This window comes from Vipera berus, assembly GCF_964194415.1.
Source record: "Vipera berus genome assembly, chromosome: 1".
In the NCBI taxonomy this organism is placed as follows: Eukaryota; Metazoa; Chordata; class Lepidosauria; order Squamata; family Viperidae; genus Vipera; species Vipera berus.
In genome coordinates, this window is record NC_138202.1 from 213213074 (window position 1) to 213227266 (window position 14193).

The following is a 14193-nucleotide window of genomic DNA, read 5'->3' on the forward strand; positions in this document are numbered from 1 at the left end:
GTGGTTAGAATGGAGTACTGCAGGCTAACTCACTGCTCACTCCAGGAGTTCGATTCTCACCAGCTCAAGGTTGATTCAGCCTTCCATTCTTCCCAGGTCAGTAAAATGAGGACCCAATTGTTGGGGACAATATGCTGACTCTGTAAACTGCCCTGTGAAGTGGTATATAAGTCTAAGTGCTATTGCTATTGCTATTGCTATGCTTCAGTGGTGGGCAGCAAGGGTGTCCTGTAGGGCACAAAAATCCAAAACAGCTAGAATTCTTCCAACATGGGACAAAACTAGGGCTATATGGCAATGTAGATCCCCCCTAAGTCTGGTTTAATAATAAGAATTCATGAGAAGCAAGAACAAATGCCTGGCTACTCAAAAAAAAGCCCAACAAAGTTTCTTTACCATAGTCAAATGGATGTAATTTAAAATAATTTACTCATTTCTATGGGTATAACTGAATTAGCAAGAGTTATAGAAATGTAACTCAGCTAACTCTTCAATTTTTATTACTTTCATACCCTGCTTTTTATTTTACATTCAAGGCAGTGCATATGGGGTTCCCTCTTCTCATTTTCATTTGCAACAACCCTGTGAGGTCGGTTGTGTGGAGAGGAGGTTAAAGCCAGCCGGTGAGCTTCTGTAGCTGAGTGGGGACTTGTATGTAGGTTTCCTGGTTCCTTAGCCCAGCACTTCAACCACCTCACCTCTCTGACTTTCATATGCTGCAAGGAGAAAGGGCTGATCTAATGTATTTGTGTGTGTGTATGTTTGTACAGTGTGTTTTAATGCACATTAAAAGCAACTTGGAATGCTCAGCACAAAACTGTTTGATCCAAAACCTGAATTTCTGTTTCTAGTGGTTCCAGAGATGAGCCCACTGAAATATGCCAGGCAGTCTCACTTCTCTAATTATAAAGTTTGTTTTTCTGTCCTTTATTTCACTTGGTCACAATGAAAGCAAGCTCTACTTTTTTCTTTCTTTCTTTCTTTTTTTTAAATGCATCAGTGTGGTCCACTTGCTTTCAAGTACAATGTTTACATAGATGAAATGTTTTAAGGCAAACATTCTGGGCTGCAGCAACCTAATTTCTCTTTTAATATACACAGATGGAACACAATTGAAGGCAATGGAATTGAGCCAATTTAAGCCAGGAGGTATTTCGGCTCACAAATCACAAAAGAAAATGACATCCTTCATTTTATTATGCAGCATAATTTTGGTTTATAACTAAGTGACACCTCATTTCCTTTTGGCAGCTTATTTAATTTGGCAATTGTTTACTTGGAGGGTTGTGTATGTGTCTCTGTGTGTGCGGGCGCGTGTGTTTAAAGCCTCAGCTCAGGTCTACTCATCCCTTCACAAAGTAAGAAAGACAATTCACAGCCCGCCTCTTAAGATTTCTACCAAAGCTGTGCTATATACTGAGCGAGAAACTGATAAAATCCTTAGGATCAATTTGATGTTTGTTCCCAAGGTTCAACTCTACTAATTGAGTTAATGATAACCCATCATAAATTTAATGGTATGTTTCCATATTGCATTTCCCAGTGTGTTTTAAAGCCCAGTACTTTAATATGTTTCATTGCAGTCCTTGAGAATGTGAGTGAAAATGATAGTTCAGCAATATTTTAGCTGGACATCACTGGATTCAATTTAAATTTCTGAAATAGTCAAATAGCTTGCAGGAGAATTCCCTGCAGTCTCTCGGAGGTCATTGTCAAACCACCTCTGCTTGTGAACAGTTAGTTTTCCCAGAAATCTTCCCATGGAAAACAAACTGAAATGGTTGCTTATCACATTTTGATTAAGAGTACTCCTAGGAGATTCTGTTTGGACAGATTTTGAAATATGATTAGAAGAGCTCTGAGCACTCACCTAGGAATATTAAAGCAGGTCAAAAAAAAAACCCACACCCTTTCTCATAACTAAAATCCTTGCATAGTTTTTATGTACTTCTTAACTGTCTGTTCCCTGTTGCGTCTTTCATCAAATTGCAGTTTTGTTTTCTAAAACCAACAAAAATCTCCCCAATATATTTTTTTAAAAAAAGGTAATGGTAAACAGAGACTATATAGACATTCTGATCTCAAATGACTCCACTCTGAGCAAGTTCTTATTTTCATCATAGGGTCGGTCTTTTAAGAAGAAAGAAAAGGGGGCTGATGCCTGACCGAAAAAGGGGGAAAAAACATTTCACAATTGCACATCAAACCCATTTCAGTAAATCCAAAATATAACCTTCAAGGTTTTTTTTTCTTTTGATTTGTTTTTTGTTTAGTTTTACCAGAAGGATGTTTTATACAAATAAATAGAGTAAGGCCAGTTTTTAATATTCTTTTTATTCTACCCTTCAAACCCAATAAACCCAATAAACCCTTACCTTCAAATTACACTTTAGGAATGGCTTATTTATAACAGGAAAAAGTGAGGGTAAAACTGCATAGTTTTTGTCCTTTAAATGTCTGCTGTAGGAAGGGATCAGACCACAGTAACATGGCATGCTGCAGTCTCACTATTTACATGGTTGTCATCTTCATCAAGATGTTGTTATATTTTGTGCCGTGCTACTGATATTTCACCTTGAGAGAATGGTTTTTTACTTTATATTTTATATCCTGCCTTTATTATTTTTTATCAACTCAAGGCAGCAAACATATCTAATATTCCTTCTTCCTCCTCCTATTTCTCCCACAACAACAATCCTGTGAGGTGAATTTAGCTAAGGGAGAGTGGCTGGCTCAAAGTCACTCAGCGGCTTTCATGCCTAAGGCCAGAAATGGGTACATCTGCAAGAAATGGGTACATCTGCAGGCAAGAGACATATATTATTAAATGATACAAAGGCCTGTCTGAGAGTGTGTTTGTTTGTGTCCTGCCTTTCTTTTTTTAAATAAATAACTTAAGGCGGCAAACATTTGCAACATACCTTTCTCTTGCTATGTTTCCCCACAACAACAACCCTGTGAGGTGAGTTGGGTTGGAATTAGAGAGAGTGACTGGCCCAAAGTCACCCAGCTGGCTTTTGTGCTTAAGGCGTGACAAGAATGCACAGTCTCCCACTTTCTAACCTGGTGCCTCTGAATTAAATGTTGTGGGCCTTCAGCCCATTATTTGACGAACCAACAAAGGTGGAAAAAATGTCTTCTGTAATATGGTGACTTGAAAATTGCTGCTTAGCTCTTTCTCCTTAACTTTACTTCTCACATCAACTCACACCCTGCTCCCTGAGTAAAATATAAAGGCCACCTTTTTTTGCTGGTGTGATGAAACCAAGCCCATTAGAAACTGACATGCTGCCATTCTGCGATGATTCGGTTAGGATGAAAAGCTTTCATTAACGTTTTAGACAGATGACATTTTGTAGAGGCAGGATTACTGACAGCCTTTTCAGATGAACCGATGTGATGAACCAGTGGTACTAAACCAGGGGTCTTCAAACCTGGCCCTTTTATGACTTGTGGACTTCAACTCCCAGAATTCCTCAGCCAGCGTGTTTGAAGACCCCTGTACTACATAGAAGAGGCTGGGCCATGGATACGGGTCTATGACAATTCGCCATGGCCAACTTGCCACGGCCAACTCACCACGGGACAACTTGCTGCAGGACAAGAATTACACTAATATCAAAGAAATGGTGGAACAGAGCCATTAAAGAAAGGATGCAAAAGGAGGGACAGAATGAAATGTGAATGGCAAAAATTAAACTATTTTTTATTTATTTTAAATAATTAAATTGAGTCGCTAAATTGTCCTGTGGCGAGTTGGTCATGGCGAGTTGGTCATGGTGAGTTGTCCATTCCACAGGGATACAAATGGGTGCAACCATTGATTCACACTGGTGAGTTGGCTGACGTTTTAGATAGGAGAAGCAGAAAGCAAAATATAAAATATGAGACTGAATTAATTAAATTCTTAATTAGAAGAAATATGATAGGGCAGAGCTGCATATTGCAAAAATCTTCTGTCAAGACATCACAGGGAATTTGGCAACCGTAGAATGTTGTTTGAAGTAATTCTGCTGTTCAAGTTGGGTCATGGATGACAATAGAAAGAAGCTTCTCATAGTCTAATGTATAATTGTTATTGCAGATTCAACCGCTGTGGCCAATAAAAGGGGACAAATGGGAAAAATATGTGAGTGCTTACTGCTTCTGCATCTTATTGCACTCTTAATTTAAAAAATGCTGGAGGATCTAAGACCCTTTCTTGGAATCCATTGAGTTTAAAAAAGAAACAAATAAACATACAACCCCTGTAATAATGCACAGAAATTGTCCCTTCCCTATTTAAAGCTCATTTTCATCACTTGTCAGTCTGTTTATTTAAAGCTTTCCCCTGGGGAAAAAGAAAAAGGCCACTGCAGAGAAAATGGCTGCCAAAGGAAGCCCCTTTGAAATCTTCCTCCTAAACACTCTTGTTTACAAGTGGCTATGCGTGCAAGAGTTTGCTCTGTGAATTATAAACTTGAGGCTGTGTTTGGACTGGCTGATCTAACACATGTTCTTTCTCTTCTCTTCCAGGAAAAAAAAAATGGAATTTCATAATAAATAAAGTAATCAGGATAACATAATATGATTCGTATAATCTGGAGAGGAACCACAGTTGAGTTCCACAGTGGGGACATTTTGGGAAAGAAATTCCACAGTCATGATCACAGCACTAAAATACCCTTCACCATTTTATATGAACGCCTCTAATTTCCCATGCAGGACCCACAGGCATATTTTAAAAAATAAAGACCCAGTGATTTTATCCTACTGATGAGGGCCCTGGATGAAAAATAGGAAGGCTGGGGTTTCAATCCCTGCAGGCCTAGATCTCAACCTTGGCAACTTTAACATGCACGGACTTCCAGAATTCCCTAAACAGTTTAGAATGTCAACGGTTTCCCAGTGGAAATTGTGTTTTAATATGTCTGGGCTGATGAATTTTCCTCATGTTTTCCAATTGCTACTTGATGTTCAGAGATAAATTCTGCCAGGTTTCCTATCTGCCTGTTCTACTTAGTGGCTGTACATTTCTTATCCTGCATGTTGTCAAGTGAGATGTGTGACAGCAACATTTATTATGTATAAGCAGCCCACAAACTTCACTCTCCTCTACACTGATGATGGTACCTAACCGGGCAGTAAAACATCTGGGGAAAAAATATCTCAGAATACACCAAGAATCCAATAGTTTATTTCTATTATTGGAAAACAGCAAGTGCTTAAAAAAAGTGAAGTCTGATCCTGGTGAGTATTCAGGATTTTGCCTTCTACAATGGGTAGGTACTTTCAAGGCCATCCAATTACCTAGCTACTGAATAGAAAAATTATTGTCTAGTTCCATAATTTATTACCCTTAGACTGGACAATACCTAGCCCCAGTCTATGAACTGAAGTTTTTCATTTGAATTTATCTTGCCTATTTAAAAGGCAATCTATTGTCAGATCTTCAACAGAAGTAAGGTACACTTCAATTAATTTATATGTGTATGCTTGCAAGCATATGTTGATATACATGTATGTAGATGACTCATTTAAAATGCATTCTCCCTAGGTAAAAAGGATTTTATAAAATAAAATGGCAGGTACCTGCAGCTAAGGGTTTTGCTTGGATGTGTACCCTGCTGCTCAAGTTACAGCTAGGAATAACAATTGTGCTCTGCCATATGGGTGATTTATTCCCAGTCATGCCATCACTCACAGCCATTCTGCAAGAGCACCCATTAAATAATGCCCTTTCAAAATAATTGGAGGAGAGGCAGATTGGCCCCAATGATAGGGAACCTGTGTATTATAATACAAATGCAACAGTTCAGTGTCTTCAGTTCAAAAAAAATTCATTCAATTTCTTACTCCTTTCATAGGTAAGGACATTTTGCTTCCCTGAATGGCTGCTAACACCATTCCAGGAGGCCAGGCAATTTCACATATTAATGTAAGTTACCAAGATGTAAAGTTCAGTAAGGAGAAATCTGTTTGTAGGGAGGCTAGTGCAGGGCTGTCACTTTAAGAGAGGGAGGAGGCAGTGAAATCCCAGGTCATCTGGAAAACAACCATTCCCCCAACTGCTCCTCCTCCTGCTTTTTAAGTGTTTCAGGCCTGGTAAATTAAAACCTGAAGAAACCCAGAACTGTGATCTTTAAGACCTTTATAGCAAACCTGGACTTTAGCTGATTTGTGCTAGGAAGTAACTGCTTACTTACCCCACAATTAACACCACAAAGCTGATTCTCATATAAGATAAAGTACGGGAGGTCAGACAAGGGGTGAGGGAAGAAGCTTTTCATTCAAATGAGCCCCACTGAAAACTTCATATACTTCCTTCACAGATTTAAGCATTTTTAAGGCCATTTCATGCAGCAGCATCATCATCATACCTTAAATATATTTACTCATTCCATTTTTCAAACCAAGTTTCACTAAGAGAGTGAGAAAAGGAAACAACTAAGGCAGAAATCAGCTGATTTTTTTTCTTTCTTTTTTTTTCTTTTTTTTTGTGAGAAAACCCACATGAACCCAAGGCTCAGTCTTTGAGAGCACACATAGGTCTTCACCAGAGAATCTGTCTTTCTCAGCAACTGGGCCCAGTGACATTAAGACTGAATCCCCCTGAAATACATAGAGATACAGTTTGTTATTTGACAAATCTGAGGGTGGCCACAAAAATTGCCTTTAACCTACACCCTCCAAGGAGGCTACCCAGCCAGACCAAATGTGGTTCAGATCAAAGCGGCTTGATTCAACGGGAACGTGGGAGGGTTCGCTATAGCTGTCCTGCCCTCAGAACTAACTTGGGAGAGTGTTGGGTATCATCTTGGCTTCCCAGAGCACCCCACAAAAAAGAATAGACATGAATCATTTTTTTTCTTTATCTTCTGAGTTCCTTTTTTTTTCTTTTTTCCCACACAGCATCTTTTTATATTGTAATGAGCCAGTCTGATCTAATGGTTAAACCGCCCGGCTAGAAAGTGGGAGACCATGAGTTCTAGTCCCTTTTTAGGCATGACAGCCAGCTGGCTAACATTGGGCCTGTTATGTACTGGGCTTTTGGAATATCACCATGTGCTCTGCTGAAGAACCAACGGTTCTCCAGCATCTCAGATAGGACGGCGCCAGTCCTGCTATTGGTCAACTTTGGGCGGCAAGTATAGCTTCGATCCGATTGGTTAATACCATAGGGCCTGGCTATATATATTGAGGCAGGGTGACTCCAATCTCTCAGTACAGTTTCTGCTTAAATAAAGTATGTGTTCGTCTGTACTCCTCTGCGTGTTCTCGTTCCTGCTCATCAGAGCCCACGACATAATAGGGCCCGTTGCTCTCTCTCAGTCCCTGACTTAAAAGCTCTGGTGACAAGGTAATCAGTCAGTTCCTGTTAGACCAATGGATTAACATTTGGTTGATTCCCCCCTCCATAAAAAAAGCAAACCTTACACATGCAGGAAAAATCCTACAAAGAAAAACAGTATCTTTTTAAAATGGTAATCCTGAAGACAGGGACGTGTGTATTTTTAATTATTATTCCCTAACCTGCACAACTAACGCACCAGGCCTCTGCAAACCATGGACTACCAGGGACCCCAAAAGCAGGGAGAGCACCAAGGTCTTTAAAGATTTTCTAAACATCATCAAAATGGGAGCTAAATGGGTCTCTGCAAGGATATCATTCCAGAGGGCAAGCACCATGACCAAAAAGGCAACTCATTATTATTATTATTATTATTATTATTATTATTATTATTATTATTATTATTATTATTATTATTAATTATTATTATTATTTATTATTATTATTATTATTATTATTATTATTATTATTATTATTATTATTATTATTATTATTATGGTTTTCCACAAAGTCAGATGCTCAGAGTGGATTCGGCATTTTTGCCCACCTATCAAGATCTGGGATAGGCAGATGTGGATGTGTTAAAGCAGGCTGGCTGGGGAATTCTGAGAGCTGAAATCCCCAAGTCTTAAAATTGTCAAGTTTGGAGAGCCCTGCTCTAGCCCTCCCACCTTGTTCCTTACTTCCTCCTATTGAGCAGCAAATCCTAACTGGCTTGTATGAGCAGTCGTCTGAAATTTAATGGAGAAAAATGCATAAAGCAAATTTCACAATAGGGCAAGGAATTCAGGTAAAAGTGAATAGAACCACTTCCGGGTTTATCAAGATGGGGCTGAAGACATTGGGTATCAGATCTGTATTCGTAACTCCTTGGCCCTTATCATACTTGACTGATTTGGGGGACCAAATTTCTGCCCAGGATTTACACCCCCAAATGTTGATTATATAAAATAATCGACCCATAGACCCAGCAGATGTGGCAAGTGGCATGAGCCCTTTTTAGAAATGAGCAAAGCACTAAGGGGAAAAAATGATAGAAGGTAATTTATTCTGGAAATGTATGAAGTTAGATCCCCTATCAGTTCCAATCAATCTTTCAGCTCTGCATTTTGGTGCCTACAGGAGAATACAGAGGGCACCGTCTTTTTCAGGACAGCTTAAAATAGGAGTGAAGATTGAATCTGTTACTTAATTTGAACCTTTCTGTTAACAAAAACTCTCCACTGTCAAGAGAGTTCTTGCATTAAAACAGACAGCAGTTTAAACATATCAGTAACTAGGGAACTTAGGAACATTAAAACAAGGGATATTTTAAGTCTATTGCTACTAGGGGGTGGTGTCTGCTCTTATTAAAATCTTAGCCCTGTTTCTAAAAACTGTCAAAATTGAAAATGTGTTGACTGATGCTGCTGAGATAACCATGGTAAGCAAAATGCCAGGGCAGAAGGTGATCACTGTGTGATAGACGATACCACTAGTGGCCTTTCCCTGCCTTGGAGAAAAAATTGCAAATGAGAGTGTCCTTGGTCTCAACTTTATACCCATGCAAAGCCTCCCCCCAAAGATGTCATAGGTAGCCCTGCAACGAGGAGATAATAATGTGGAGGAATCAACATAAGAAGTCTTCAAAATAAAGCAGTAGATTCTTCCTTTATAACTACAAGGTTATGGCTGAAATCGTGCCAGAATAGTGCACCAGGAACACTTGGGACTCAGAGCTTTTCCAGTGAAATAGTTAAGGCAATTAAATTTACAAGAGCTAAAGGTACTTTGTCAATAAACCTCAGCTTTGAATAACAGGACAGAACAGATTAGAAACTGGGAGGTCATGAGTTCTAGTCCTGCTTTAAACATAGAAAATCAGCTAAGTGTCCTTGAGCCAATCACTCTCCTAGGAAGCAGACAATGGTAAATCACTTCTGAAATCTTACCTAGGTAACTGCAGGGACTAATTCAGACCCTCACCAGAATGGAAAGCACCAAAGCAAAACCAACAAAATAAATAAACCAGGAGTATCTAAATGTGCTCAATCTTTTCCCGTGCAATATAACTATATCCCAAGGTGCTATCCTAGATTTCAGGTTTTTAAGAGGACACAAAATAAGTCTAGTTGCCTCTGTATAAGCCAATTTCCATCCCATTTATGCAAAGCTGTGGTGAGGGGGGGGGGTTAGCTGTTGTGCATTTAATTGTGCAGCATCCCGTTTTTATATATCCCAGTCCCAGGATATTACAGATATAAAAGGCAAGTTGATCCTGCAGAAGAGTTAAATGGATTCTGCTTACCTCCTAGCTGTCACTCTGCACATTTGTTCCACCCGGCTCTGCTTCAGCTTGAGAGATCTGGTCCAGCTTTATTTGTTTGTGTTTACAAGTCACAGGACAGCAGATAAACAGAAAAAGACTGGATTCACTTTCTGTCTCAGCTAAACTTTAGTTAAACATCAGAGAACAGAAGTGTGGTATGGCTTTTTATTTATTTGTGGTTCTTTTAAGTGATGTCCAGAGACCAACATTTCATGCTTCTTAGAAAGTTTATATAACAGTGGGAAACTGTTAAACAGCAGTTTACCTTTATTTTAAAAAAAGAAATTTGAGTTGAAGCTTGGTTTTGCCTTATTATTTCAGACACTTTTTAGCATGTTGCAGTTTTAACTGTTATTTCTTTCAGTGATCCATTTCATATAAAATAGGTGCAAAGAGGTAATATTTAGTTAGATTTAATGACATCCTTGGGCAATTTATTTAGCACAAGTCAAAGTTAAATAAAAAAAACTAGTAGGGTGCTAGTGGGACTTGGGAGTTTCTTTTAATAGTGTCTTCTCGTATTATTGAAAATGTAGTTAAAATTTATGCTTTTATGTATATACACTTGTAAAACATTTTGCCATGATTCAAAAATGTTATGCTTTCTATGAATAATTCATGAACGATGGCTTTGTCTTTAGAAACTGTTTTCAATTATACAGAAAAACAAATTCAAATCTTTGTTATTTATTTGTGTGTATGTGTGTGCATGCAGAAATGCACTCATCAATCCCACCAGCCACCCCCTACACACACACACACACACAAACACACACACACACAAACACTAAACTTCCTGCTATCTTTTAAAATTTTGTAATCTCTGGCAACTTTCCAATAATAGCATGCATTTAATCTGTTATTTTTCTCTCTGTGTACATTAGACAACACTGTAATATCCATGTTGAAAAAAAGTTGGCCCAATAAAAAATTGTACGTCTTCTGTCCTATATTTTCCTATTTAAGATCTCGTATTTAATAAAGCTTTAACTTCCCTGTGTTATTTTGACAAGAACATAATCTTTTGTTCTTGCTTTTTAGTAGCTGTCTTTCAGAATTAAACTTTCTCTCTGTTAAAATCCACATGACTCTTTCTATCAGACCTTTGAAATTCCAGTTGTTCAAATCAATTTTTATACTGTAATGGTTAGATAAGGAAGTTTGGGTTGGTATTTTTATGAGCTTCTGGCTAACAAAGAAATATTAATGACAATTAAACAATGACTTCATTTTTTAAAATACAAAATCAGTCCTACGTTTTAAACTTCCATTTTAACTATTTTAATGAAACAGATTTATGGATTTTTCAAATGGAAAAAAAACATAAACCAGAACTTAGTGTTTCTGATGGGCAATGGCTAAGAGATGAATGCAAAATATGTAATTAACTTCAGAAAAGAAATATTAAAGTTCCAATCTTCTGTCCTCATACCTGACAATGAGCCTTACTGAAATCTGTAAAACTGCACTTAAAATTGCAATATAAAGCAGGGATAAAAGCTGTTAATATATTGATAGTTTATTATTAAAATAAAGTGAGATTTTAAATGAATTACAACTTGTAAGCTTGATATTATTAACATATCAAGCTTTCAAGTTGTAATTCATTTAAAATCTCAGTTTTATTTATTTAATTTATACACTACCCTTCTCACTTAGAACCAAGTAAAAGCAACAAGATAAAACATTAAAATAATAAAATAATAAATATTAACATTAAAACTGACTTAACATTAACAAGAAGGGCTCAAATAACAATCACTGAGTAGAACAAGTATCAGTTACAGCTTCAGGCTGTGGTAATCTTACTTAGAACAACTGGTAAACTGATTTTACTGAAATTCCTAAGTCGTACTTCAATACTTGAGTAGTATTTTCCTGGTGTTTTTTTTGAAGTGGCAAATGTAACATAAGCAGTTTGAAGAAAACAACAGGGATGCAGAATACTATGACTTCTACATCTTCTCCTGATGCTCCTGATGCTGCTGAATTTATTAATAGAAAGGGCTTATGAATTGCTACCTGAAACTAATAAATAAACTTAATTTACAATTTCAGATTTTTCACACACACTTTAAGAATGTTTCATAAGTTTTCCGTCATGCAAGTCAAAAAATCAAAGCAAGTTACATTAACTCTGGAATGAAACAAGTAGAATGAACCTCTGCTTTTGACTTTCTGAAAAAAGCAGGCAGCCTGGCTAGAGGAGACTATCTATCTATCTATCTATCTATCTATCTTATCTATCTATCTATCTATCCATCTATCCATCCATTCATCCTATATTTAGCAATCATCTATCTATCTATCCATCTATCTATCCATCTATCCATCCATTCATCCTATATTTAGCAATCATCTATCTATCTATCTATCTATCTATCTATCTATCTATCTATCTATCTATCTATCTATCTATCTCCATCTATCCATCCATTCATCCTATATTTAGCAATCGTCTATCTATCTATCTATCTATCTATCTATCTATCTATCTATCTATCTATCTATCTATCTATCTATATCTATGGGCATGAATATATCCAACATATCTTCCTCCTATTTTCCCAACAACAACCCTGTGAGGTGGTTAGACTGAGAATGACTGGCCCAAAGTCACCAGCTGGCTTTCATGGCTAAGGCACAACTAGAATTCACACTCTCCTGGTTTCTAGCTCAATGCCTTAACCAACTAGACCAAACTGGCTCTTGTACAGGAAGTCCTCAACTTACAACACTTCATTTAGTGACTGTTCAAAGATACAACAGCACTGGAAAAAATGACTTATGGTCATTTTTCACACTTTTGACCATTGCAGCATGGTCATGTGATCAAAATTTGGACAGTTGGCAACTGATTCGTATTTATGACGGTTGCAGTGTCCCAAGGTCATGTGACCCCCCCTTTTGCGAGCTTCTGACAAGCAGTGGGGAAATCAGATCCATTCAACAACCATTTTACTAACTTAACAACTGCAGTGATTCACTTGACAATTGTGGCAAGAAAGGTCATAAAATGGGGCAAAGCTCAACTGTTTTGCTTAGTAATGAAACTTTGGGGCTTAATTGTGGACTTAAGTTGAGGACTGCCTATATGTGAATGAAATCTTATAAGCAGTATATCCAGTAACATTTTCCAATTTGGGGACATATTAACCGTGTGAATACTTAAAGGCAGATTGGATTAAAATATACAAACAGCTTTTTTTTAAAAAAAATAGACTATCATCATCATTATAAGAAGAAGCAGGCCAATGTTCATTCAAAGTAATCCATCAGTGGACCAAAGCAGAAAATGTCTCAAGCAGAAAGAACATTTGTTTTATATATAAATTGTTTGTGTATAAACTAGAACAGTGTTTCTCAACCTTGGCCGTTTTAAGATGTGTGGATTTCAACTCCCAGAATTCCCTAGCCAGCTAGAACTAGAAGAAATAGAAGATATCATCGTTATCTGTGAGGCAGTAGACAACTCATGCAAGCAAAAAAAAAATTAATCTGGTGAGTTCATATCAAACAATTTTAGAATGTAAATCTTGCAGATAAAGAACCACAGCATTGCCCAGTTAACCAAAAAGCCATTCCTTGAAAAAAGGAGAATATTTTTTTTCCCGACAAAGAGGAAAGGGGGAAAAACATCACTATTTTCCTTTTCCATTGGTTCTTTAGGGGAAAATCCACACAATTAAAAATGGCAGCAACAATTCCTATTTCAATTTCTGTATAACTATTGAATAATCAAATGCAATGTAATTAAATGTTACAGTGGTCTGGAGCTCCCCCTTTAGGTCATTTAAACATATTTTGGAGGGGGGAGAAGTCCTTTAACCTGTACTAAGTTATATCCTAATAATTTAAAATTTAAAGTAAGATTATAAGAATTGCACAAATGCAACAGCTTTTGTAGCCACCACAAAAAACGTTCAAAGAGTGGTGAATATTATACTGAACTTAATTTCATTTCTGTAAAACGGTGTATCGTGTGATAGTAATGTAAGATTTCATGTATTCAGGTATCACTGTTTTGTAAAATACAAAGAAGAATAGATAAATGGTGCAAAGAATAGAAAGAAAATACATGCTCATTGGTGTGCAAATGCTTTCAAGTCAATCTTGACTCCTAGTAAGTAACTTGACAAGATCCTACAGTTTTCTTGGCAGTGTATTTTCGGAAGTGATTGCCTGCTTCTTAAGCCTGAAATCACCCAACTGGCTTTGCGCTTAGGATGGAACTAGACTCACAGTCTGCCAGTTTCTAACCTGGTATAGCCTTAAGCCAGGTTAGTATAGTATTGACCACTATACTAAACAGGTTCTCATGTTAATCATAGGTCTTGCTCTTGACTGGCTATATAGACTTCACCATTTTCACCCATCGTGCAGTTATTTTGGCTGAGCTTATTATAGTGGTTGAGGCCAGTCATTGTGATTTGGAAACCATTATCTATGGTTCAGAATGATGTGTGATTTGTTTATCAAACCATGCTAAAACACAACATGGCTTTCTACAGAAGCCAGTCACTTTTTAAATTGAAGCCTTTCAGTGGGATACCAA

General features: G+C 37.3%; 1 protein-coding gene across 1 annotated transcript in view; it reads right to left on the minus strand.

The window, feature by feature from the left end:
• Positions 1–14193, minus strand: part of LOC308660114 (uncharacterized protein) — a 128019-nt gene that overhangs the window by 20980 nt on the left and 92846 nt on the right. The window lies entirely within an intron of this gene.